We start from the raw sequence: 27,699 nt of genomic DNA, 5'->3' as shown, positions 1-27,699 counted from the left end.
CCTCTTCTTGATTGGAAAAACATAAGCAAAGGGTTTTATACATTCTGGAAGAGTTATATAATCTATGCTTTTCTGTTCTGACCATTACAAAAGGAAAGGAGAAAAAGCTTCCATGTGTGATAGAAATATACTCAGAAAGCAGAAGGCCTGTCAACCGCTACCCTGTGTCCTCCAGCCTTCGAGTGTGAGGAGGGTCTACATAACAACAAAAGATGCTTTAGAACAAGCTGTGAGTCTTCAAGTGATCAATTAATGTCTTTTGTATTAGAGACAAAGGAATGGTTATTTCCGAAAAATATCCCGCAATAACCTTATATCCTAATGCTGTGTTTCAGACTGAATTCGCATATAGGAAAGAGACCACATGTAATTCATTGACTGATAAAGCTGTAGGTGAGAACACATATGATTTCTACCATTTTTATGAGAGCTGCATTTAGATTTAGAAACAATTTACATTGGTTGATATTTATCTAGTTAGGATGATTAATACAAATATTTAAAAATTGTTCCTTCAGTAGGCCAGAGATCAATGTTTATGTCTAATAATTTTCATGCAAAGACATTTTGCTGTAAAAGAAACATATTATTCATGTGCCCATTCTCGGTATTGGCTTGGCCAGACACCTCCATATACCTGGTAACTGTTTGTAGAATTGGAGTGATAATGCCTGGAAACAGATAAAATTGTGGAAGTTTACTTTATAAGCTTATAAAGTACCAGTAAAATTCAGTGGTCTAAAAGAAGTTTGAGAAAAATTACTTTTTCACAGATGAGCAAGCCAAGAAAGCAAAGATCAGGATACAAAGAATTAAGGAATAAGGAAAGATAAGTAAAAATGCTGCATTTCTTCTCATGGGACAGATTTTTCTTAAGGGCCAAAAATAAACTATGACCTCTCAAGTTCCTTTGCAGTTCTGTTCTAAGATGTAATTACATCCATTTAATATACTTGTCTTTTCACAATATAATTTATTCCTATTCTGACCTTGAGGATTCTAACAGAATTTATTGCTTATTAATTGCATAGATGTGGATTGTGTAAAAAGAAATCTTTAAATGAGTTAATGCATATGAGGAACTTAGAATCTGGCACATGGTTATACTACATAAATGTTTGTTATTATTATTTATTTACAGACTAAAACAAATCTTATAGGAAACCTAATAGCATATAAGTTGTTTATGGTTGGTCTTTAGAATGCTTTCTGGTCAAAAGTTTCCGCAGCCTAGCTTGACGTTAGATTGGATGAGTCAAGCTGGTTTCGCAGAGGGCTAGATGACTTTTTTGACTTTTTAGGATGACTTGTGGGTCTTTTTTTGTCTAATGGCTTAGGTCCAAGTCTCTCTTTTATGTTCTGTTGCATTTGGGGTAGCTGCTGGGAGTATTCTGAAGTAACCAACCATTAGATGTCGCTTTCTTCTCATCCTCTTTTGTTTTCAGAAAATATGCGCTGGATTTAAACTTTTTGATTTTCTTTTCTTTTCTTTCTTTCTTTTCTTTTTTTAAAAATGTCTATAAATAGTCTCTATGTCACAGCTAAACAGGAAATTTAATTTTAGATTAATAGATAAGAGACATAATACTCAACTCCTTGGAATGATTAAACTTTGTGCCTGTTTTAAGTGACTTGACTTGATGTCCCTAGATGCCTAAATTTGGAAATGCAGTATTTGTGTTTTTCTTTTTCTGAAGTTAGCATAGCACTGTTTCTACACCAGACAGTTTTGCCTGGGTATGTCTTTATTCAGGTCAAAGTTCATGGGTCTTTAGCGAGCTCTGGGTGAAAAATCTATCCTTCTGATGCCCGTTTAGAGTTGCTCTTGCCGAAAACTTCTGTGAGTTTCCCTACCTTACCCCCACCAAAATCAGATAGAAAAAGCCCTGTGCTTCTCTCCATCTTAGCAATTATAACACTGTATTGAAATTGTTCTTATTTTCACCGGCATTGGCCCTTAAGTAACCTCTAGAATGTAGAATCTCTCTTTTTACTCTTACTACTTCCCCGTGCATTGCCCAGTACTCTTACATTAGCTATATCTTCAATATGTATTTGTTGAATGAATGAATAAGAGATAAAAGAGCAGGAAATGATCTAGTGATGCTTTGATCTTGTTGTCTGCTATATATCTAAGGGTTCTATGTCTTTTGTTATCCTGGGACTTTCCATGCAGACTTGTTTTGAAATGTTAAATCATACTTTGAATGGCCTGGAGTTAGGAGCTTTCTTCAGCAAAAGAGACAGAATTTGGGAGATACTGATTTTCACTTGGCTTAGACCCCTTCTGTCAATTTTTTTATTAGGCATTTCCTTTGGGGCATATAGTACTACCTTCTAGATATGATGGATTTTTTTTGTTGAGGAGTTGCTTATCAAAATAGGTCCTTGGAACTCTGACAAACAAAACTTCAACAAACAGAAAGTTGAGGGTCATTATAAATTAAAGTGAAATTTTTACTTGTAGTTTAAATAAATGTTTTATTATTCCACTTTGCTCTCCTTGAGGAGGCCTGGCGTGATGCCTCTGCTAGCTTTATCTACTAAAGGGGAATAATCTCATTTTTAAGCTCACAATTCATAAGGAATATGGAGATTTTTTCCAAAAAAAATCTTTTTGAAGACCATGTCCAAAAAATCTTGAAGATTATATTCCAAGATCATTAGCAAACCATGAGTTAAGAAATACCACTAGACAATATAATTTACCTCATAGAATTCAATAAATTAACACAAACTGTGACCGTACTGGTATAAAATATCAGACAAGTCATTTATAAAGCTATCAAAATAAACTCTTCCACATTAAACAAAGGCCACAGTATGTTTTATGACATTGTTGCTATGGTACCTTAACTATGATATTTCCTGACTCTTCAATCCTAAAGTGAATGGTGCTTATTTCTTTGATACATTGTACAATCTACAATCAGATCCAGGTAGATTAAAGTGGCTTAAAAAGGTCCCCTAGGTCTTCTGGAAGTTGCTCAGTGTCAGGTTTCTGCAGAAGCAGCAGCTTAAACAGCAATGGAAAAGATGAGGGGACAATCATGAAGCAGAAGGTGTGAAGCTGCAGAGGAGATACTCTTGAATCAGGCTCCCTCTTAAAAATCATGATTGGCAGTATTTTTTCTCTCTTGTAAATTTTTATGTGCTTTTGTTATGGAGCTATTTGAGACTCCTTTCTCTCTTAACGCTTTTCCCATGGAAGAACTATCATTGGTGAGGACCATTAGCAACTTTGGGTATGAGAACATCTCCAAACTTTATGGAGATTTTATCCAATGTGACAAGATTAAAATTTACACAGCTCGGCAAAAACGAAAAAGCAACATTTTGCATTTTATATAACTGACCTCATCTTGCTCTTACACCTCCTGATGGGGAAGGAAAAAAAAAACAAAAAAACTCCTTACACTGGTCACTTAAAAGTAAGCCTGTTTCTTCTGGTTTAAAACAATCTCTTTCTGTTAAATGTTCATTAATAGTTTAACCTCCCCGGCTGGTTCTACTTCTCAAGGGGTCTTTCCTCCTTCGTCCTTCCTGAGATGGGGTCTGGATTTAAGAATAAGCTTAGTATCCTGATGAGGGTAGGAGAAGGGGTCTCTGTGCCCTGGACCCTTGCTGGCCCCCACCTTCTGCTCTCTCACCCACTCCCAGTAATGAGACGTCTGTGCTTGTGTCGCTGGTGGGCTGGGGTTGGATCCTTTTCTCGGCCACTGTCGTGTCTTCCACTGCTAGTGACAGTGAGGTCTGCCACTGCCTCAGGGTGTGAGATCTCTGCAGGCTCTTGCCTTCTCCAGATCTCAGGCCTCTTCCAGTCATTGTGAATGACTTTGAATTGCATCAAAGTTACTGGGTGTCTTCGATGGAAAACAAGGCATAATCTAGCATACTCTTCCTGTTATTTGATTCTATGGGGGCTCTTTGCCTTTCATTGTCTTTGAACTTTTTACAATTCTGTAAATTGTAGAAAACTAATTATGATGCAAATAATTCTCGCCCATAGAAATGAAAATTAACTTATACCATGGAATGCAATAGATTATTGTCTGACAGATTTATTTGCCTCTATTTGTAAATGTATTTCAGCATTCAAATATATATATATGAATATTACAGTAAAATGACAAATATATTTAAAAAATTCTCCTTTGAGCTAGTTGTAACATCTTACTGGTTCCCTCATTAACTGATGAATTAAATAAAATCTTTCACACATGTTCATTTTATATTTGTATGACAGTTGTTATTACACTTTTTAAAAAAATTATCCTTTAGTGAGTCCATTGTTCTCTCGGAATTTCCATGTTCCCCACAGAGGCATTTGCAAGTTTCAGAATCTTCTGCATACCATGCACAAGTTGTGGGCAACTACAAGTGTTATCTCTGCCTCATCTAACTAGATATACCCTCTCTCTACCAGTCCTGCTCTACCAGCCTACACCTTGCTGGGCACGGCGGGAAAGTGGAGCTGCAGTATGGCTGTTCTCAGATTTTCTCTCCACTATATGGGTTATTTTTTTTTTCAGGGTTTCTTTCATGTTGTGGCCCAGGAGGGTAGATGTGACCCCTGAGTTTTTTCTTGGGGCCTCAGTCAACATGTGCCACTGGTCTTTAGCTTTCCAATTCTTTCTACCTCCTGCCTGCTACTTGCAACTTTATTTTCTTTTCTAGGCACAGGAAAGCTGCTTCGATGTCATAACCTACATCCCCTCTAACTCATGTGTTACAGTAAACTCTATATCTTTGTTTTATGTAATCAATGTTATCAGTGATTCAAAGGGATTCAAAGGGAAGGAGAACCTTGGAACAACTGGGATCTAGAGATTATTGATGTGAAAATACATTGACTTTATATACTCCTTTCATATGATTGTGATCTTTTTGTCTACACTGAGTATTTCTTGCAATAAATAACCCAATGTGCTGGAGAAAATGCTTCTATAGCAACACATTCAATTAATGCTAAATCTCATGTTTACTTCATATTCTGTGAAAAATGCTCTGTTAACACTTTGAATCTACCTTTAATCACAGCCAAGGTTAGTCTGGTGCCACCTCTTTTTCTTGCTTTGCTGGAATTATTTTTATAAGCTTCAGGCTTTTTCTCTAATCACATTTATCCAAAGAGTCATCTGTTTTTTTATGCGTCGCTTCATTCCATAAGTTGACTCCTTTCTAAATTATAGTGCAGTTTGATTTCTCATGTATAAGCAATTTTTGCACTTGGTATGCTCCTTGAAACAGTCTCAAGAATTGCTTCTTCTTGTTTTTATATAGGGCACAGGGTGAACTTTACATCATATATTCCACTGTTTGCTGAATTCAACATTTCGCTCTTTAATTTATCCAAAGTTAAAATTTTTTAGCTTCCCACTTCTCTTTCTTAGATTTATTTACGTATTTTTTCTTGCATATCAGCCAACTTTATTGGATGGTAAGTATGGAAGGGTACTTTCCACTGAGAATCAAAGAAAGTTATATTACTTAACAAAAATTACCCCATAGGTCAGACCCCAGGAAGCTGTGTTGGGCTGTAGACATTGAGCTGTTTGTCCAGGGCCACTTACTGAACCTTATTCACCTTGCACTCAATTTCTTCCTTTAAAAAATTAGACATTATTAACTTTTCATAAAATGTCACCATTTCTCATATATAGTTAAAACTTTGGATGCTAAATCCATGAATGCCAAACTAAAATTAATCTATAATTTACAATGTATACTGGTTTAGAATGCTAATTTTAGAATCAGCTATTTCTATGACTTAATATTAATCACAATAGTAACAGCTAACAGCTGTTGATTGTGCCGTATGTATTGGATAGTAATTTAAACATTTTAAAATGTATTGACTATTTTAATATCTTAATTTTTTAAGGCAGGTAATGGTATTACTTTTATTGCAAACATGAGGAACCTAAGTCACAGGTTGATTAAGAAACTTCTCCAAGGTCACACAGCTAGTAAGTAGTGGAGCAAGGAGTTATCAGCAATATTTCCATCTGCGACTTTCTAAAGTCTTCTTGGTTGATACTAATGGATAGTAGACAATTCTAGACAGTTCTAAAATGTGACATGGATAAACTACCTTCCAGTGTAATTGCCATGCCCCCAAAAAACTAAATGAAGAGCTTCAAAAATATTTAATAATGCTGCTCTAAGCATTCTGTTTTTTTCTTTTTTCCTCCGTATTCCCTACCTATACTCTGTCCCCTGGTAACCCATATTCTATTCTGACTCTATGTTCTAAAGCTATCTGACATTATTGGGTCCCACAATTCTCATATACTGAGGCGGAGGCAGGGGCTGGTTCTACTTTGCAGACTGATTGTAACCATCAGCCTGGTCAAGACGGACAAAAGCTAATAGATTAACAACACTTTAAGGTTATGAGAATCACTGTAAAAAATAATAGTCCTGACATATTTTAATGCAATGCTGTAGTGGATCACCTATAAAAGCATCCTTTATGAATTTATTTAAAGGACTTTTAAGCTGGAATTTTCAAACATTGTTGCTTTTCCCAGCTCTGTGGAAGATGCTGTAGGAAAAATAAAGAATATTTGCTCTGATATATTCCCCACTTTGATGGGCAGAATAGAGCAGGAGGACAATGAAGAAATGTCAGACTTTAGGTAATGCAGCCTAAGTTCAATGTGAGTTTAGATAAAAGAATTCATGTTATTTTGAGATGCAGTTAGTCATTTCACTTAATGTCTTTGAGCCTCAGCTCACTTATTTGTAAAATCAGAACAATTATACCCAATTCCTAACATTGTTGTGAGATGTAAGTAAAATGTATGTTAAATGCCTAAGTGGTGGCTTATAGTTATAACTCAATAAATATAGCCTGCTATTATTATAATTGTTAAAGAGGAGGCAGGTATAAAAGTACAGTGTAGGATATACTTTTAACTTGTCTAATAAAAGTCCATCCGAACACTGCCCTGAAGGCTTGCCTCCTATTGCATTCCCACCTGCCTTGCACCTTCCACTTTGTTGTGCTGGGTGGACTGGATCTTACCCAGGATTTTCTATGCTCTGCCTCCTGTTGCTTCTGCCTGCTGAAATGTCCCTCCCACAACCTAGCACCCCTAGCTCCCAATCTCTCCTGATCTCTCCTGTACAAAGCCTGCCACTGGTCATGCTCCAGTCTTTGCTATTCCACTGTATTTTCCAAACATTGCTAAAAGTACCTGCAACACTCTCTTTCACGTTCTTGTTCAAATGTCCGCCTTCTGGCACCGGACTCTAAGTTCTTTGGTGATAAGGACTCTATCTGTCTATGCATCCAGTGCCCCCCCAAAAATAGACATTTGCTAAATAAATATAAAAAGTGCTACAGAAACCCAGGGGAGAGAGGGACCAATTCTTCATGGGAGAAGCTTGGACACCTGGGCATAATCTGAGAAACTACAGGGACTTCTTAATTAGGGGAATGATGTGATAGTGATAGTGTATTTGGAGTTTATTTCTGGAGGTGCACATTGGCTGTGAGGAGGCAACAAGTGGACAGGCAGACCAGCGCTTTGGTGAGGGCCTGGAATTGGCAGTGGGAATTGAAGAGGGATGAATCTGGGAGACACTGCAGAAGACACCACCAAGTGGGATCAATGAAAGGAAAATGCCAGAATTGCTTCATGTTTTGGGGTCTAGTGGCCTGGTTTGTGTCCTGGCTTTGTCACTCCCTAGTTATGTGACTTTGGGAAGTTTACTTAGATCTCTGTTCTTGATACCTTGACTCCAAAATGCGAATAAAAACTACCTCAGATAATCCAGAAGACTTTATTCTTGATGATAATTGTATAACTGTATAGCTTTTATTGTGTGGCTGTGTGATAGTGAAAACCTGGTGACTGACACTCCCTTTAACCAGTGCATGGGTAGATGAATAATAAAAAAAAATGACAAAAATATATAATAGAGGGGGATAAGGGGTGTGGGATGGTTTGGGTGTTCTTTTTTATTTCTTTTTTATTTTTATATATTTTTTCTTTATTTTGGAGTAGGGAAAATGGTTGAAAATTGAAAATATTCTTTATTTTGGAGTAATGAAAATGTTTGAAAATTGTGGCGATGAATGCACAACTATATGATGATACTGTGAGCCATTGATTGTACACTTTGGATGTATTATATGGTGTGTGAGTACATCTCAATAAAATTGCATTAAAAAAACTACCTCAGAGGATTCATGTGAAGATCAAATGAAACAATACTTTTCAAGCTTACAGAGTAGAGTCTCACACTTAGTAAGTGCTTTGTATGTTACTATAAATGTATTTTAAAAGAGTTTATATTATATTTTAGATATTCTACAGGGATTATACAAGCATATGTTTGTATTTGGAGGGGGTGGAGGGTTGGATATGCCAGCTTACAATATTCCAGGGAACTAATTAGCTGAGAGAATTTATTAACATGTGGGAGGATGGCAGTGTCATAAGTGCAGTCAAACTAGACGTACATACAAGCTGCATAAATAATATGGAGGAGGGGGTGATTAAGCCTGGTATAGAGGGAGACAGGTTGAAAGGGAAAGGATAGGGTCTGAAATAGAAGTTAAACAATATTAGGGAGGGCTTTTTCTTTTCTTTTCTTTTCTTTTCTTTTCCTTTCCTTTCCTTTCCTTTCCTTTCCTTTCTTTTCTTTTTGCCATACGTTACAGCTAGGATTAAGGGTCTCCTGGACATGCCTAAAACTGTTCTGTGAATCTTTTGAATCAGTAGCTCTGAGCAGTCTAATGGATCTGTTAACAGTAAGATGGATGATTGTCTACATAGAGGACATACTTTGTCATTTGTAATTTCCTGTGATGACAGGAGGAGGAATGGGTTTTAACAGAGGGAAATTGGGATGAGCAGGTTTTAAGAAGAGATCTTATTTAAGAAAGTCTTACAAGTAGGATTTTTCTTTGTGTTTCTTTTTGGGTTTCTATTAAGAATCATCTGAATTATAAAGTTTGAATTATTTGATTATTCTACCTGGAATTATGTGTTATGATGAGAGTTTTATTTTAAACACTGTAAGAACTGCAGGTATTTCTTTGAGTGCCATTCTCACAGGATTAAAATGAAGAGTAAATTTCAGAGAATACTGACTTATTCTACTTCTTTGAATCTTTATGTCTACTTCTACAACCCCCTTTATTAATTAGTTTCAGAAAATGGTTTTGCCTAAGAATAACCTGAATAATTGACTCTCTATGCATTTTCATTAAAAATATACCTATGTGTATACATACATGTATTATGCCTGTATGTATATTTTATATGTGTACAGATGTACATGTATGCATACATCTATATCTATCCTTATCTATATGTATATATAGCACATGTGGACAGAACAATTTCACTACTAAGATTTTAGATCTCTTTTTACCTTCCTTCCTCCTTCTCTTCTACTTTCTTTATCTTCTGCTTTCTATCAGTAAGAATATGTATACAAGTAAAAGCATGTTATTTCTAAAGTTACATTTGTGTTGGAGAATTATAAAGAACTGATACAGATCCCTTCTACCCCATAATGCAGGATACAAAATGGAATTGGACTGACAAGAATACAAATTTTTTTCCTTATAAAAAATGTAATTGCTGTAGCTATTCTGCATTGTAGATGTGCAATCCTGTTGGTTACACTGGTGTGTTGGGACCTCCGTCCTGACTTTCTCATCAGGGAAGAACTGTCTTCTTGCATCAGCACAGGGCACGGGAACTCCCTGGGTTCTGGGGTTCTTCCAGATCAGGGAGGCAACCTTGTGCTTCAGAAGGCCCTTGAACTTCACAAAATATGTGCTAATTTTATAGCTATATTTTTAAAGGAGAATTTTGAGGAAGAAGTCTGTAAGTTTCTATTATATTCTCAAAGGATGTGAGATACAAAGTTACGTATAGCTGCCTTAAGGGCAGGCCTAACCCTGAACAAACTCAGGATAGGTTGAATTTGCCTTTGTCCTTCCATATTTGTATCTGTTCCATGTAAGTAATGTGCTCATGACGCTCTTCTTCCTGCACAAATTTTGAAAAGCGTCTTCCCCAGTCGGCTCTTTCTAGGTAGAGTCTCAAAAGGGACACTGCGATTTTATCCTGTGAAAACAGACTTCATTTCCTCAGAGTATTGCCCTTGCCAGGGAACTGAAAACAAACTGAGCCCAGATGTAATGACTTATCTCTCTCAGATATGAATATTTCTGCAGGGAATTTCAATAAGCTAAGCTGGAAGAAAGTGAGTGGTGGAGATTTGGCACATAAGGGCAAATTGAAGTGGTGGACAATGTTATGACAGGGAAGTTCATCAGCTGTTTTAGGTCATGGGGCATATGCCTTCTCCACATGCAAGACAGATCAACCTACTAAAAAGAACAAAACAAATCATGTAACAATGGCATTAAAATTCATTTCTGAGTCTCGTAGAAGGTCTCCTTAAATTTAAAGCATTTTGTAGGAAATGAATCCATTAATACAGTTTCCTTGATTAGGATCAGAGTTTCATTGGTTAAGGATTAAGGGTTTTGTTGTTTTTTCCTCTCTGTAAGACCTTGCGGCTAGAGGGTTCTATCACATAGGACTGAAGAATAAATCTTGGGTGAAAGTTTAAATTGTAGGCTTTTACTGTTATTATTTTTACATTCAGGACTCTTTTCATTGACCTACTTATTTCTGAAGCAGTTCTCTAGCAACATTACAAAAAGGATTTGGTAGTGAGCAAAAAAGTTTCAAATTTGTTTAACTTATTGCTCCCACTCACCTCTCAGTAAGGTTTGCTTTTTAAAACTTATGTAATTTATATATATATAACATGACCCTTTTACATGTTACTTAGTAAAACTTGTGTAATTCGTATAATGAAGACTGTTAATATAAAGGTACATTGGAAAGCTTGGGTATTTTCCATAGATTTTAGGTATTGAATAAATTCATATATATTCAGTACAGAAAATTTGCTTCTTGGAATTTAAATCACTTTTTGATCCAGAAACTAAAGAGAAGCCTGTAGTCATTGACTTAAGATTGATTACGAACATTCTTGTAGAAACAGTGTTTCCCATCTCAACTTCATTCCCATCTTGCCTCCATAACAGACGTGACATATTTCTTTAATATTTCTCTAATGTTATTGGCACAACCAGCTTTGTCAAAGAGCCATATGGTTTATGCAAACACAAAGATAATCTTGGAACATTGACATATGTAAGCTTAATTTAAAAAGCCTGTGAAAATAGTGGGAAGCAGATGGAGAGTTGCCATGGAAATAACTAACTCTTAGAGGAAGAAAAATGTAACTTTAGGGCCATTGTCACTTCCAAAGGAATGGTTAGACTTGCAAGGATTTATTTTTCACCCAATTGTCTGTAATAAAATATTTGTTGGCATGTAAATGTATTTTTATTTGCCTACAATTGTATAATGCTTTTATTGTATTCTCAATATATTGCAAGTATGCACCTTTTCATTGGTAAATATTTTTGATAGTGGGAAAGAAACTAATATTTACTACTGTTTTATATCAGAAATGTTCTTATCCATCTTTGAATGAATTTATAAACTGTGGCTTATTAATTTTTCTTCTCATTCTGTTGACTTTTATCTGTTTGTAGCAAAATATTTATCTCAGAATTACAGTTTTTAAAAGAAGATGACTCAAATTTGATTTCATGGATTAATTGCATTAACTATCAAAACTACAGACTTAAGTCTGGATAGCACAATAAAAGGAATAAAAAATTTCTTAGGCTAGATTCTTCATTAGAAATTATAATTGCTAGATATTGCTCTCTATCATAGCTTAAACGTAGAGAAAGTTTTAAATCCCCATAGGAAGTTATTGCATAGCTCATTTTGCTTGAGTGATTATTTACCACCTGCTTGTTTTGTATATTCATTACCATGCCCTTTGGAAAAATCAATAACTAAATTCTAATTCTCCTTTCTTCCAAGGCAATTTTAGTTGCTGTGATTCTGATGGAGTAGAATAATCAAAAGTGAGTAAAGAATTAGAGCTGGGACCTTAGGGAATTTGGAAAATCAACATAACATTTAATAACATATGCAGTTGAATTAATGCTGTGTTTGACCTTGGAAAATGGATAAAGGGACAAATATCTTTGCAAAAACTAAAAATTATACAATGAAACTCAATGGAAATTTAAAAGGAGCATGCTGGCATCGCAGTAAAACCATGGTAAGTTTTTAAAAGAATGCAGATGAGTTAGTATCTAAACAATTAGCTTTTTGTGTGTGTGTGTAGGTTTGGTTGGCAAATTGCCTTTCTGCAATTGTGCTATGGCTGCCATTCAAATTAAGGAATGGAAAAGGAAATTCTGAGGTTCAACCAAGTCTGATCTCATCAGCATTAGAACCAAGTAAGGAAAGAGAAAACAGAACACAGATTTAAGAGGATAGCAAAAGAGAAAGACCATAAGAATGGGAAGAATACTCATAATTATTTCGGTTGAACATTGCTAATGAATTAGCCTTAGGAAAATTGCAGCTTGAAGACGTTTGTTATTTGTGACTGTGCAAAGGGTTAATTTGGCTTAATATCAGAGCTAAGGGGTCTTGAGATCCCTCATTTGTTGTGGGCAAAGAAAAATCAATGTTTCTCTTTTGTGAAAATGCTCAGGGAATTTTTTGATAAATGTTATATTAAAGTATAGCATACATACAGAAAAGTGCACAGACCATAAGTGCACAGCTCAGTCAATTTCCAGAAAGTAAAGGCATCTGTACCCAAAACAAGAAATATACTAGTACCAGCAGCCTAGAGGTCACTAGAGGCCCACACATAACCACCACACTGACTTCTATGCCACAGAGTGGTTTTGCCTGTTTTTGGCTATTCTATAAATGTAATCATAGAGGATGTACCTTTTCTGTCCTGTTAGCTGAATTTATGTTTGTGAGATTTATTCCTGTTGTTGCATTAACAATAGTTTGTTCATTCTCATTGCTCTAAGGAATTCTGTTGCATGAAAAGTCCACAATTTTTGGCTAATACTAAAATTGTTGCTCTGAATATTCTTTTATAACTCTTAGATTTTTTTTTATTAGAACAGTTGTGGATTTACAGAAGAGTCACGCAGAAAGCACAGAGTTCCCATATACCTCCCCCATACAGTTTTCCCTATTATTAACATTTTGCATTAGTGTGGTACCTTTATTACAATTGGTAAACATTACTATTATGATTATATTATTAACTATGGACTATAGTTTACCCTTAGGATTCACTCTTTGGGTTGTACAGTTCTATTCTGGTAACATATGCATCCTAAAATTAATCATTTTAGCCACTTTCAAGTATACAATTCAATGGTGTTAAATTCATTCATAATGTTGTGCTACCATCAACACTATCTACTACCAAAACTTTTCCATCACCTGAAACAGAAACTTTTCTTGTACATGTCTTTTAAGGAGCATAGGTATGCTTTTCTTTATGTGTATACTTAGGAATGGAATTGCTGGGGCACATAGTATAATCATATGTAGAGGAAACTGCTGAATAGTTTTTCCCAATAGTTTTATAAGATTTCTACTTGCTCTACATCCTTGTCAACACTTGGTATCATCAGTCATTTTTGTTTTTAGCCGTAATAGCAGATGGTAATTGTATCTCTTTGTGGTTTTAACTTGTGTTTCAGCTAATGAAGTTGAGCACTCTTAGACGTTTATTGACTTTTTGGATAGCCTCTTTTGTAACATGCATGGTCAATTTTCTTGCCTGGTTTTTCTCTTGGATTTTCTGTCTTTTTCTCATTAATTTTAGGAGTTCGTTTGTATTGTGGATATGAGCCATTTGTCAGTAATATGTACTGCAAACATCTTTTCCTACTCTGGGGCTTGACCACTTAATGGTGTCTTTCATGAAGAGACATTCTTAATTTTAATGTGGTACAATTTATCAATTTTGTTTCTTTTATGGTTAGTGCTTTTTGTATTCTAAGAAATTTTTCACTATCAAAAAGTCATTTAAATGTTCTCTCATGATTTCTTCCAGAAGTCCTGATATTCTGGTGTTCACATTTAGATCTAATATATTCAGTAACTGATATTTGCATATGGTATGAGATAAAGGTTCAGGATATCCAATTGACCCCACAACATTTACTAAAATGACCATCCTTTTCCTAATTCTCTGTGTGTCATGTTCATCATAAATCAAGCAGACCCTTCTTTCTCTTCCATTGGTCTATCTATCCTTTCACTAATACCAGACTCTCTTGGTTACTGTAACTTTATTATGACTCTTGATTCCTGGAAGTGAAAGACTTCCAACTTTGTTCTTCTTTAAGATTGCTTTGCTTATTCTTTACGTTACTATATAAATATTAGTATTGGATTGTAAAGTTACACATTGCTCATTATTTTAATTCCTAAGTATTTGATGCTTTTTAAATACTACTTTAAAAATTTCATTTCTTTTTATGTGTTGCTAGTATATATAACTACAATTGAGTTTTCTATATTGGCCTTCTGTCTAGAGAACTTCTAAAATTCCAACAGTTTGTCTGTCAATTCTTTTGTATTTTCTACATATGTAATCATGTCATCTGCCAACAATGAAAATTTTAAAGTTATATTTTTCTTTCCAATACTCATGTCTTTTTTTATTGTTTTCTTGCACTGATGTGGCCCAGTACCACCAGCACAATGTTAAATAGAAGTGGTGATAACCGTTTTCTCGTCTCCTCTGTCTCAGAGATAAAGCTTTCAATATTTTATCATTTAAGTATGATGCTTCTGTTAGTCTAGAAGGCTTTTATGTAAATTTGTTGTTAACTTTATTATGGAAGAACACTTTTTTTTAAAGCTCTGAAATTTTAGTGTTATCTTCTCTTTGATAACCAGGGAGCATTGGCCTTAGATTCATTTCTAGGATCCTAGACAATATATGTTAAGTCGTCTTCAGAGCTGGTTATATTCTTCATGAAATTTGCAGTTCTAGAAGCTGCTACCAGGTTAAGAGTGGTTGCTTGGCTCTATCTTTTGCCTAGGCTTTTACCCTAATATAAATGAGAAAAAAGGGGGATAGAATATTTTCTAGTTTTTTTTTCCTAGAATGATAGAACTTTAATACAAACAAATATTACTTTTACTATAAAATATTAGCTATTAAAGACATACATATTTTAACAATTTAGAGCAACACCTGAAATCTTCAACCATTCTCAGCTGTTGCCTAATCTGATCACCCTTCTTATTCTGCTTTGAGCAGAAACATGTAACAGTTTCTCTTTCTTCAGGTCTTTAACTGTAACTGTTGCCTGTTGCAGTTGAAATGGACTTTTTGTGACAAACTCATGAGTGACCAGCTCTTGGTAATTAAATACACCCTTATTGTATCTTCTTTACCTTTTTGTCTGAGGCAGAAATTATTTTCCTATGCTGTGAAGTTTACAGGTTTTTCTCTCAGTGGGAAGAGGGGAACATCCATGATCCTCCTTTATTTTAATTAGGAAATTTCTTTTCCACCTACATCCTTTCTTATTCTCTGAAGTCTTGAAAGTATAAACTTGTATATATAATATTTATTCATTTATATATGTACATATATATATAATATATATTCATTCATTGGCTTAAGATGATCTTTTAGTTCACTTTTTTTCAAAATAGAGTTAGGAACTACCTGCATCACAACCACTCATGTTGCTTGTTTCACAGATTTCTTAGCTCCACTCTGGATATATGGATCTGTAATTCTGGAGGTAGGGCTCAGGGGCTCTATATTTTAAAAATATCATATCAGTTAATTCTTCGACACACTAAATTTAAGCATTAGTACTTAAGTTCCTTGAATAAACTTCTAGCTATTTGTATTTTTCTAACTTGCATTTCAAAGTGTGATTTTTGGGGAGAAGAAAATGAAAAATGATATGGAAAATGTAGTCAAAAGTTGGAAGTTCAGCCCTGTGGGGTGGTAATGTTTTATCTTTCTTCTATGGAGGTGACGTTATTAACTTTCAATCAGCAGGCTGTGTCCCTTCTCTTTGGCCAAGGGTGGTAGTAGGTTGTGCTGTTCTCATCCCTGTGTGAGTGTTAGCCTTACTTTGCTTGCTCAGTTTATGACTGTGGAGCAGTGATTTACTTCTTTCCCTAATCTTTGTGAGGAAAATCTCTATACTATTTGCACCAACTTAATACAAATCTATATCATGACTAAAACGAAAAGCATTAACAACAAAAAATTAGTAAGTGATTCTAAATGACTTACTTTTTTATAATGACTTTCAAGGTCTGATGCTTTCAGAGAATTTCAGAAATGTGCTCCTTCTCCTGTCTCTACCGTTTGGATTCTTTGAAAAGGGAAAGGGAAGGGAGAGTCGGGGCCTACGAAGGCTTTCCTTTTGCTCATTGCATGGTGGTAGGAATGTCTCATTCCCCCCTAAGCTTCACTCTTCTCTTTATAAAATGGGGATGATGAAGAACCCTCCTTGTAGAATTGTTGGAAGGATTAAATTAGATAACATATATAAAGTGCTTAGTATAGTATACGGCATGTAGTGTTTAATAAGTAGCTGTTTTTATTCATGTATGACAGTTTTGTGATGTATTTGAATCAGAGTCTTAAGAAAACACCTACTTATATGATGTGACCATGTGATTGTGAAAATCTTGTGACTCATATTCTCTTTATTCAGTGTATGGACACATGAGTAGAAAAATGGGGACAAAAAGTAAATGAATAACAGGGGAGGAAGGGGAGTATGGGATGTTTTAGGTGTTCTTTTTTACTTTTATTTTTATTCTTATTTTAATTCTTTTTTGGAGTAATAAAAATGTTCAAACATTGATTGTGGTGATGAATGCACAACTAGATGATGATATTGTGAACAACTGATTGTACACTTTGGATGATTGCATGGTATGTGCATATATCTCAATAAAATTGCATAAGAAGAAGAAAACACCTACTGCCAGTTGCTAATGTGCTTGTTATGACGATAACTGAGAGAAAGAAAATGATGGAGGACTCCATGCCAGGGGTCATGACCTTACAAGTATATACAAAGTCCTTGCAATTATATATTATTAAATTTTATTGACATGACATCTTGGGATGGAGGTGATATCACCCCTGTTTTAGTAGTGAAGGAAAATGGGGCACAGAGATGTAGTAAAATGTCCAGTATCAGAAACTAAAAGACAGCAGAGGCAGAATCCAGGCCAAGGATCTTGACTCCCGGTATTTTTATTGAGCATCCTCTGCAGTGCCAACTGCTTAGCTGAATTTGAGCTCGTTCGACATCCAGAGGTCTCCATCTGATTGAAGGTGACAAGATATGATTTCACTTATTTTGTTTGTCTGATATAGTTATTAAATCAGCAAGTTAGGGGAGAGGGTCCACATTCCCTTTCTTCTGAGAAATTGCAATGATGATTTTTCATTATCCAACTTCCGTGAAGGGGCTATCATGCGTGATTGTCATAGGAACCAGAAATTCTCATTTCTTTTCCCAAGTCAGACATTATTAAGGGAGAAATACATGTATTCATTAAAAATATTTTAAGCAAAAAAAAAAAAAGTCCAGTTGTTTTGAAGCAGTTTATTTTGATTGATCAAAGCTGCAGAAGTGAAGAGGGCCTAAGAAGTGCTATTTAAGGGATTGGAAATATTTCCACATTTAACATTCAAGCTGCATTTTAGTGGTGAATCATTCTGTAAATATCCAGTGCTTGAAATGGGAAGAAGTGAGAGATAGTGAAGTCGTGCTCTTTTTGGGAGCTTTAAAACTATAGGTTCTGTACTGAGGAGTGCTCTGGTTTAATTCTTTCTGTCTTCTTTCCCGTGAAGGTAGGTGAAGTGGCTGTTGTGATATGTGCCCAAATCCTCTCAGGACTGAGGGATTCACCGCTGCCCTCCGTCCTCTGCCCGTGGTTGAAGAGAGCCGCCTCACCAAGTCAGGCCCCCTCCCCAGGCAGCCTGTACCCAGGGGCCTGTGGATGCTGTGCATAAAAAGGCCCCATCCCCTGTCCCAATGCAGGACAACTCTGAAGAGTTGTCTAGGCCTCAGCGCTCCCTGTGAGTCAGCCAAGGTATTTCTTGAGACGGTATTATTTTATAATGCATATTTTAGTTTCAATTTAATGAATGATGCCAATATTTAATTTTGAGTGATAATTTCCAATCAATGGAATTTCAGGTGATTTTTGGCTGTTGTTCAGACTTTTTTCAATAGGCATTTTTTAAAAATATGCAAAGAAAGGCTATAAACAGAAAGCAATTGCTTCTGTTTTAAGTATAGTCCTGACATATAGCTGAGAAATGAATACCAATGGATTTTCTTTTTTATTTGTAAAGCTAATTTGCTTTCTTTTCATGGCAATGGAAAATTTTTCAACTTTGTTAAAAAACATAGGTAAAGGCAAGAAAAACTAATCAGTGCGGTGTGTCATGAAGGAGGGGGCACCATTTGCAAAGGTGGAGTTTGGGGAAGGAGGTGGTTGAAGAAGTAATAACAATCAGCAGTTCTGTCCAAGTTCACAGTGTCTTTCTTGAGGTGGTATTTCAGAACTTTCTCACTTTGCCTAATTCTGCTTCCTTCCTTGACCACGTAGTTATCATGCCCATAAACTTCCAGAACACTGAGCTCTGTCTCAGCCTCTGTTTCTCATGGAGTCTAATCTGTAACAGTGGGGGATTGAAAAGGCTGGTCTTCATAGTAGCAAGGTGCTAGTCACAATTATGTACACGATGGGCTGTAGAATATTGAAGCTTAAATAGTCTTTAGAAGTAATTAGACCAGAGGTTCCTAAACCTGGGATTGGATTAGAATTTAAGACAATTAAAAAAAAATTCCCTACCCAAGCCTTATTCTAGACTTTCTGAATCATGATCTTTGTGGCAGGGTGGTGGGATCCAGGATAAAAAAAAAATAATTCTCTAGTAATTTTGATATAACCAGTCTGTAGATCCGCACTTAAAAATGACTGAGCAAGAAAAAACAATTTATAGATGATAGAAAATTATAACTCCAAATGCCTATTCTCTTATTTTCATTATATGTGTTTTTAATGGCTGAAGATCAAGGTTCTTCACAGAACTTGAAGGCCCTGGGAGGCCAGTGCTTAAGACGTAGAAAGTGTATGATAAATGGAATGAATGAGGAATGAAACTGCCCTCTGCCTAGGGGTTGAGGATTAACTCTCTGTAGTTGGAGACATGTCTAATAACCCATGGGACATTTATGCAAACATTGCCAGGCTCTCCATGACCAATACAGAGAAAAGTTCCCATGAGAGCTGCCTCCAGATGTCCAGATTGACGCAGGAGATTGACACAGAGTTCCATCACTGGACGCTATTCAAGCAGAGTATGGATGGCCTATTGTTCTGGCAATGGGGATTTCTGCACAAGGAAGGATGCTTGACTAGATAATCTGGAGGTGTCTATGATGCAAAAGGCAAATGGGGGATTTATATTTTCAGAGAGGAGAGAGGACAGTCTCAGTGGGAACACTTAAAAAAGGCCTGAGAACATTTAGCTCTGACGTTCAGCAGATCAACCATGGATAAGGGCATGACCTCTGATAGGCCTGTGGTCAAGAATGCAAGAATGCTATGGTCAATCCCAAATGGAAAGGGTGATACAGGAAGGCTGTGTGTGTGTGAGAGAGAGAGAAACAGCATGAGTGGTCTCTCTCCCATCCTATGCCCTGCTTAGTTCACATAGCCAGATTCCTCTGGGATTCTAATTAGGAGAGCAGAACAGTTTTTCTTAATGGAATTTAACCCTTTTGCTCCAGAGTTATACTCAGAACAAAAATAGGAATGTATGGTCTTATGGAACAACTCAATATGGGTCACAGTGGGATAAATTTCATATACTTAATTGAATCCTTTTATGAATGGCATTCTTTAGCGAACTTTTTATAGAAGATATAATGTTTTCATTTATTAACAATAAAAGGGAGTATTGCTTCGTAAACATTGAAATAGAGGATTTAAATGTTGAATGTTGTGCCTCTTACTCAAGAGGTTAAATGGTGGACATTCCCCTAAAATAGATGGTCTATCAAGATGTGGCCTCAAGGTAGTTTCCATACAGGGCTCCAATGTCTAGAATTATGTGAATGGACATATGAGCCTATTTTTTTTTTTTTATCTTATTGGAAAAGAAACCGTTTGAGGAGGAGTGTATTATCAGTGTAATTTTTGAAGGCAAATGTTGTCACTTTGACTTGTGCTCAGTGAATGGGAAATGAAGTGTGGTGTATTGGAAAGAATAATGAGATAATGGTTCTGGGATTGGTGTCATTCCCATTAACGAGGTGTGTGGTTATGGATGAATCTCTCCTTTCTCAGCGTTTTGGATTACCTCATCTGTAAAGTGTTGGAATAGCTGATCTTCAGGAGTACTTTCAGTTGTAGAGTAGAGTCACATATTATCAGCAAACTACTTACTTGGTTCTGCTACTTGTGGATGAGAAACCATGGATTCATGCTTTTAACCACTACTGCAGATAATATTTATGTTGTAGAGTTACTCTGAGGATTAAAATGAGATAATGTATTTAAAGTTATTAACATAGTACCAAATACACAGAAAATGTACAATGAATGGTATTTTTTACTTTCTTACAAATTATACAACCTCGAGAAGTCATCCATACAAATCTCTTTGTTATTTATGCTTGTTAATCTTAGTGACAATGAGCCTAGGTGTTTCCTAGGCATAAATATTCCTAAATGGACATTTTAGTTTTGCTGGTAGTTATAACTGATATAAAATTATAATGAATGTCCTGTTTTTTTGAGGCCCTATTTGCAGTTTGGGGGAACTTCTGTGATTGGAGTAGGATGTATTGGCATTTAGGGGCAACTATGAAATGTCTTCATTTAAAATTTTTTCATCATAAAACTAACTTATACATATAAAATAAAATTTAGGAACTGAAGAAAATTCCACCATCCAACTACAATTACCATTACCATTTGGTATGGCACTTTAGTCATTTATCCCATTTTTAAGATTTTTTAAAAACTTTAATTAAATCATATGGTAGACATAATTTAGAGTCCTGTTTTTAAATAAATTAATGTTATATCACAAGTATGTCTCACATAATTTGATATCTTTACAAACATTGTAATGACGCAAATATTTTAACTATTTCTTAAACTCTAACTAATCTTATGTTTTGCACGTGATTCTTTTGTATTTCCTAGGTATACAGTTATATCATCCACAAATATTGAGTTTACTTCTTAATAATTTAGCATTCTCCTCTTATTCCTTTTTCATGTCACATTTTATTGAGCAAAGCTCAGGAATTGCGAGTAGTTCAATGTAGTTGAAGCAAGAATTCATAGGGTGGCAAAAATGTAAAACACCTAGAAGAAAAGAAAGAAGACTATCTTTATTACCTCAGCATAAGGAATGATTTCTAAAAATACATAAAAATCAGAATCCACAATTCTTATCAACCAGTACTTATTGAATACCTACTCACCCAGGCACTGCTGTATGTACTTGTGATGCATGGGTGGACTGAACGTAAAAGGTAAAAATCCCTTCAGCTGTGGCGCTTACATTCTTATAGTCTATTGAAAAAAAGCATAATATATAAGAAAATTATATAGTATGTAAGAAGGTGGAAAGTATTGTCTTCTCCTGGATCATGCTCCAGGATTCAGCTCTGGTTTTCTTCCTTTTTCTATTACTGTTCCTTCCCTTAGCGATTTTAGGCAGTTTTTTGGCCATAAATACCATTTATATGCTGATGGCTCCCCAATTTTTGTCTCCGGCCCAGAACTCCATGTTCATATATCCAACTCCTACACGACAACTTTACTTGAATGTCGATCAAGCAACTCAACGTTACAAATTCAAAACTGAGCTCCTGACTTCCACCCATCAAACCTGTTCTACCCAGTCTCCCCCATCCATCCAACAAATTGCTCATAATTTGGCTCCCTGTTACATTGTGGCTCCACTTCCTATTATTTTTCTCATATGCTCCAGCCTCACGGGCTCTTCGTTGTACTTCTTAACCCTTAGGCAGAGTCCTACTGAAGGTCCTTGGCACTGTTTGATTCCTCTGCCTGGAACACCCTTCCCTCAGATATCCACATGGTTAACTCCCTCACCCTTCCCAAGTCTTTGCTCAAATGTTGTTTTCTCAATGAGGCCCATCTTACTACACTATGCAACTCTACAGCCATTCATCATCATTTCCTAGACTCATTATTTCATGAGTGGTTTCAAATAATGATATTTTAATTCTACAATTTCTTCCTCGTTTATTGACTGGCATACTTTACAAAAAAGAAATGTGAAAGTGGAATAAATGCTTTATTTTTTCTATGAAAAATATTTTAAACTATTGATAGAATTTCTTTAATAGTTACGGAATCATTCAGGTTTTGTATCAGTCCCCTTCTGAATTATATTCTAATTTGTCCAGAATTTTCTTTCTACATTGGTTTTTAACCACATAAGCTAGTGATTATAACAATAATAATTTGTTTCTATTTTATATTTTTATTAAAATAGTTTTAAGGTTAATGTGTCCTTAAATTGGAGGTGTTTTTCTTATAAACAGCAAATGGCTGATTTTGTCTTTTAATGGAATGGTTAATTCCTCTTATATTTATTATAATTACTGATGCATTTGAATTCATTTCTACCATCTTATATTGGGCTTTTTATTTGGGCTGCTTTCTTTCTTTCTTTTTCCTGCTCTGTTCTTTTCTACTTTTGGATTAAGTGGGTTTTCCTCATTCTTATTTCATCCTTCTACTATTAGCGATATTGCACACTTGAATCTTTTTGTGGTTACTTTCCTCTTGAACAAAGACTTAGAATGCTCAAATTTTGACCAATCTGTGTGCAAATAATACTTTACTTTTGTTCAGCATTTTAGTTCTATATGAATTTTTAACCCCAAATCAGATATCTTTGCTCTTACTTTATATAGTAGTTCTCCAAATTCACCTCATGTTTGCTGTTTTCTTTGATTGCTGGTCCACCTTGCATCTCAACCCTTCCCTAAGAAGTTATTTACCTTTTTCATGAAGTACATCTTTTAGACATTTCTCTCATGTTGTCTGTTGGTAATAAACTCTTTGAGTTGTCATTATTTTGTAAATATCCTTATTTCAATTTTTTAAATTTATTTTAAAATAATAATTATAACAATTATTTTTATTTAGTAACATATATGTAAGACAAAATTCCCCATTTTACCCCTATATAGGGTACACTTAGTGGTATTAATTACATGCATAATGTTGTTCTGCCATTACCTCCACCTGTTACCAAGACTTTTTCATGACCCCAAACAGAAACTCTATACCTACTAGGTAAAAACTCCCCATTACCCCCTCCTCCTGGCCTCTAGTAAACTCTGATCTACTTTCTAAGTGAATTTGCTTTTTCTAACTCTTTCATATGAATAGAATCTCATAATATTTGACCTTTTCTGTCCACATAATTATTTCAGGGTTCAACCATGTTATAGCATGTATCAGAACTTCATTCCTTTTTATGGCTAAATAATATTCCATTGCATGTATATACCACATTTTGTTTATTCATTCATTTGTTGAAGGATACTTGGGTTGTTTCCACCTTTGGCTATTGTGAATAATGCTGCTATGTGTATTGGTGTACAAGTATCTATTTGAGTTTCTGTTTTCAGTTCTTTTGGGTATAAACCTAGAAGTGGAATTGCTAAGTCATATGGTTATTCCATGATTAACATTTTGAGGAACCACCAAACTATTTTTCACAGTGGTTGCACAATTTTACATTCCCACCAATAATGTACAAGTGTTCCAACTTCTTTGTATCCTCTCCAACACTTGTTATTTTCATTATTTTTTTTTTTAAGTAAAAGCCATCCTAATGGGTGTGGAGTGGTATCTTATTGTGGTTTTGATTTCAATTTACCTGTTGACTAATGATATTGAGCATCTTTTCATATATTTATTGGCCATTTGTGTACCATTTGGGGGAAATGTGTATTCAAGTCCTTTGCCCATTTTCTAATTGGGATGTTTGTCTTTTTGCTTTTGAGTAATAGCAGTTTTTATATATTTTGGATATTAAACACTTCTCAGACATATGATCTGCAACTGTTTTCTACCATTTGGTAGGTTTCCTTTTCATTTTCTTGGTAATTTCCTTTGAGGCCCAGAAGTTTTTAATTTTGTTGAAGTCCAGTGTATTATATTTTCCTTTGTTGCTTGTGCTTTTGGTGTTATACCTAAGAAATCATTGATGAATACAAGGTCATTAAGGGTAATGGCTTTGGCTTTTGAACCATTTTGAGTTAATTTTTGTACATGGTGAGGTAGGAGTCCAAATTCATCCTTTTGCATGTGGATATCCAGTTTTCCCAGCACCATTTCTTAAAGAGATTATTCTTTCCCCACTGAATGAACTTGTCAGTCTGTTGAAAATGGGTTAATTTCTGGACTCTCAATTTTATGCTGCTGGCCTATATGTCAATCCTTATGCCAGTACCACGATATTTTGATTACCAAACTTTGTAGTATATTTTGAAATTGGGAAGTGTGAGGCCTCCAACTTTGTTCTTTTTCCAGATCGTTTTGGCTATTTAGGATCCCTTATAATACCATATGAATTTGATATCAGTTTTTCCATTTCTGCAAAAAAGGCTATAGGAATTTTGAAAGGGATTGCATTGAACATGTAGATTGCTTTAGGTAGTATTGATATCTTAAAAATATTAGGTCTTGCAATTCATGAACACAGGATATCTTGCCATTTATTTAGGTTTTCTTTAATTTCTTTCAGCAGTATTTTGTGCTTTTCAGTGTACAAACCTTTCGCTTTTCTGGTTAAAGTTATTCCTAGATATTTTATTATTTTAGAAGCTGTTGTAAATGGAATTGTATTTCTCATTTCCATTTTGGATTGTTCATAGCTCACGTATAGAAATACAACTGTTTTTTATAGGTTAATATTACACCCAGCAGTTTTTGCTGAATTTGTTTATTAGCTCTACAAGTTTTCTTGTGGATTCTTTTGGGCTTTCTATATAAGGGATACCTGTGAATAGGGACAGTTTTATTTTTTCCTTTCCAATTTTACTTCTTTTTCTTGACTAATTGCTCTGGCTAGAATTCTAGCAAAATGTTGAATAGTAGTCATGAAAGCAGGCATCTTTGTCTTGTTCCTGATATTAAGGAGAAAGATTTAGTCTTTCACCACTGAGTATAATGTTACTTGTGGGTTTTTCATAAATGCCCTTTATCATGTTGAGGAAGTTTCCTTCTATTCCTACTTTTCAGAGTATTTTTGTCATGAAAGGGTGTTGGATTTTGTCAAATGATGTTTCTTCATGAATGTAAATGATCATGTGTTTCCCCCCCAATTCATTGTCTTAGTGTGGCATATAACACTGGTTGATTTTCTTATGTTGAACTACTCTTGCATTCTTGGGATAAATCCCCCTTGATTATGGTGTTTAATCCTTTCAGTATTCTGTTGGATTTGACTTTAATATACTGTTGAGGATTTTTGCATCTGTATTCACAAAGTATATCAGTCTATAATTTTCTTTTCTTGTGAAGTCTTTATCTGACTTGGGTATCAAGGTGATGTTGGCCTCATAGAATGTTAGTAAGTAGTTCCTTGTTTTCAATTTTTTTTAAGAGTTTGAGAAGGATTGGTGTTAATTCTTCTTGGACTGTTTGGTAAAATTTACCAGTGAAGCCATCTGGTCCTGGACAATTAATTGTTGAGAGGTTTTTGATTACTTATTCAAATCTTTGCTTGTTATAGGTCTGTTGAGATTTTCTGTTTTTTCTTGAGTCAGTTAAATGATTTATGTTCTGTTGGGGACTGAATCGTGTCTCCCACAAAAGGCGTATTCAGTTTCCAACCCCTGGTTCTGTGGGTGTGAACCTTCAAAGATATTATTAGTTAAGCTGTGTCCAAACTGAATGAGGGTGGGCCTTAATCCAATATAGCTGAAATCCTTATAAGCAAAAGAACTTGGAATAGAAAGAGAAGTCATGGGGAACAGCCAGGAGGCAGAAGTCAACAGAACCCAAAGGAGAAAGGAGCAGACATTGCCATATGCATTGCCACATGATGGAAAAGCCAAGAAACTCCAAATATCCTATAATCAAGCCCCCCCTTCATCAATGTTCATAAGAATCTATTGCCATCTAAATGCATTTTGTTAGAAGAGAATTTGTGTTATATTTTGGGGTATGGATGGGAATGGGTACATCATTGTATCCAGACAGGAAGGCCTGGAAGGGACAGGGTTTTGAACTATGCCCATTCACCAGTACCCAGGGGAGACCTAGCTGAAGGTGCTGGCAGAAGTCCTGTTTAGCTTCTAACGAGTATAGCTACAGACAACAAGAAATCCTGGCAAGAAGTGGGCACTGGATAGGTCTCTAATTAATTTATCCAGCAAACACTGTGCTGGACACTGAAGGTTACAAAAATAAATAAGGGATAGTCCCTCCTTCAAGAATGTCATGGTCAGATGGGGAAGAAAACTAAGCATAATTACAGAACAGTGATAGAGGTGCTGTAGGGTATGAGAGGTGTACGGGATTAGCATCTAAAGTGAAAAAAAAAAAAAAAGAAACTCCAAATTTTTCTGACCAGCTGGAAGATTTTGACCCCAGGAAGAAGCAAGCCTTCTAGCCTCTGAACCCATGAGCCAATAAATTCTTGTTTTTAGGCCAACCCCCCCCCCCTTTTTTTTTTGATATTTGTCTTAGCAGTTAGGAAACCAAAACATATTTTAGGAATCTGTTGATTTCATCCATATTATCTAATTTGTTACTGTACAATTGTTCATAGTATTTTCTTGTAATCTTTTTTTTTTGTTTTGTAATAATAGCAATAATGCTCTCACTTTCATATCTGATTTTAGTTATTTACATCCTCTTTTTTCTTTTTACAGTCTAGCTAAAAGTATGTCGATTTTATTGATCATTTCAAAGAACTAATTTTTGGGGTTGGTGATTATCTTAATTTTTTTCTGTCTTCTATTTAATTTATCTCGACTCTAGTCTTTATTATTTCCTTCTTTAGGTTTCGTTTGCTCTTCTTTTTCTAGTTCCTCCAGGTGTGAGTTAGGTTATTGATTTAAAATCTTCAGTAGGTGGGCCATTAATTTCCGTCTCAGCACTGCCTTTGATGCATGTCATAAGTTTTTATATGTTGTGTTTTAATTTTCATTAGACTGTAAGAATTTTCTCTCCCTTGTGATTTCTCCTTGACCCATTGGTTAAGAGTGTGTTAATTTTCACATATTTGTGATTAAGTTTTCCTTCTGTTATTGATTTCCAGCTTCATTCCATTGTGATCAGAGAAGATTCTTTGTATGGTTTCAATCTTTTTAAATTTATTGAGACTTTTTTGCATCCTAACATATGGTCTATTCTAGAGAATGATCTATGCTCACTTGAGAAGAATGTGTGTTCTGTTGTTGGGTGTAGTGTTCTATGAAAGTCATTTGGACCTTTGACTTATAGTATTAGTCAAGTCCTCTATTTCTTTATTGGTTATCTGTCTAGATATCCTATCCATTATGAAAGTGATGTTTTGAACTATCCAACTATATTATAGAATTGTTTGTTTCTCCCTTGAATCCTATAAATGTTTGCTTCATGTATTTTGGGGCACTGATTTTAGACTTAAATCTATTTTGTCTGATATTAGTGTAATCATCCTAGCTTCCTTTAGTTTACT

Source organism: Choloepus didactylus, chromosome 8 (genome assembly GCF_015220235.1).
Source record: "Choloepus didactylus isolate mChoDid1 chromosome 8, mChoDid1.pri, whole genome shotgun sequence".
NCBI lineage: Eukaryota > Metazoa > Chordata > Mammalia > Pilosa > Megalonychidae > Choloepus > Choloepus didactylus.
This window is presented reverse-complemented; position numbering follows the sequence as displayed.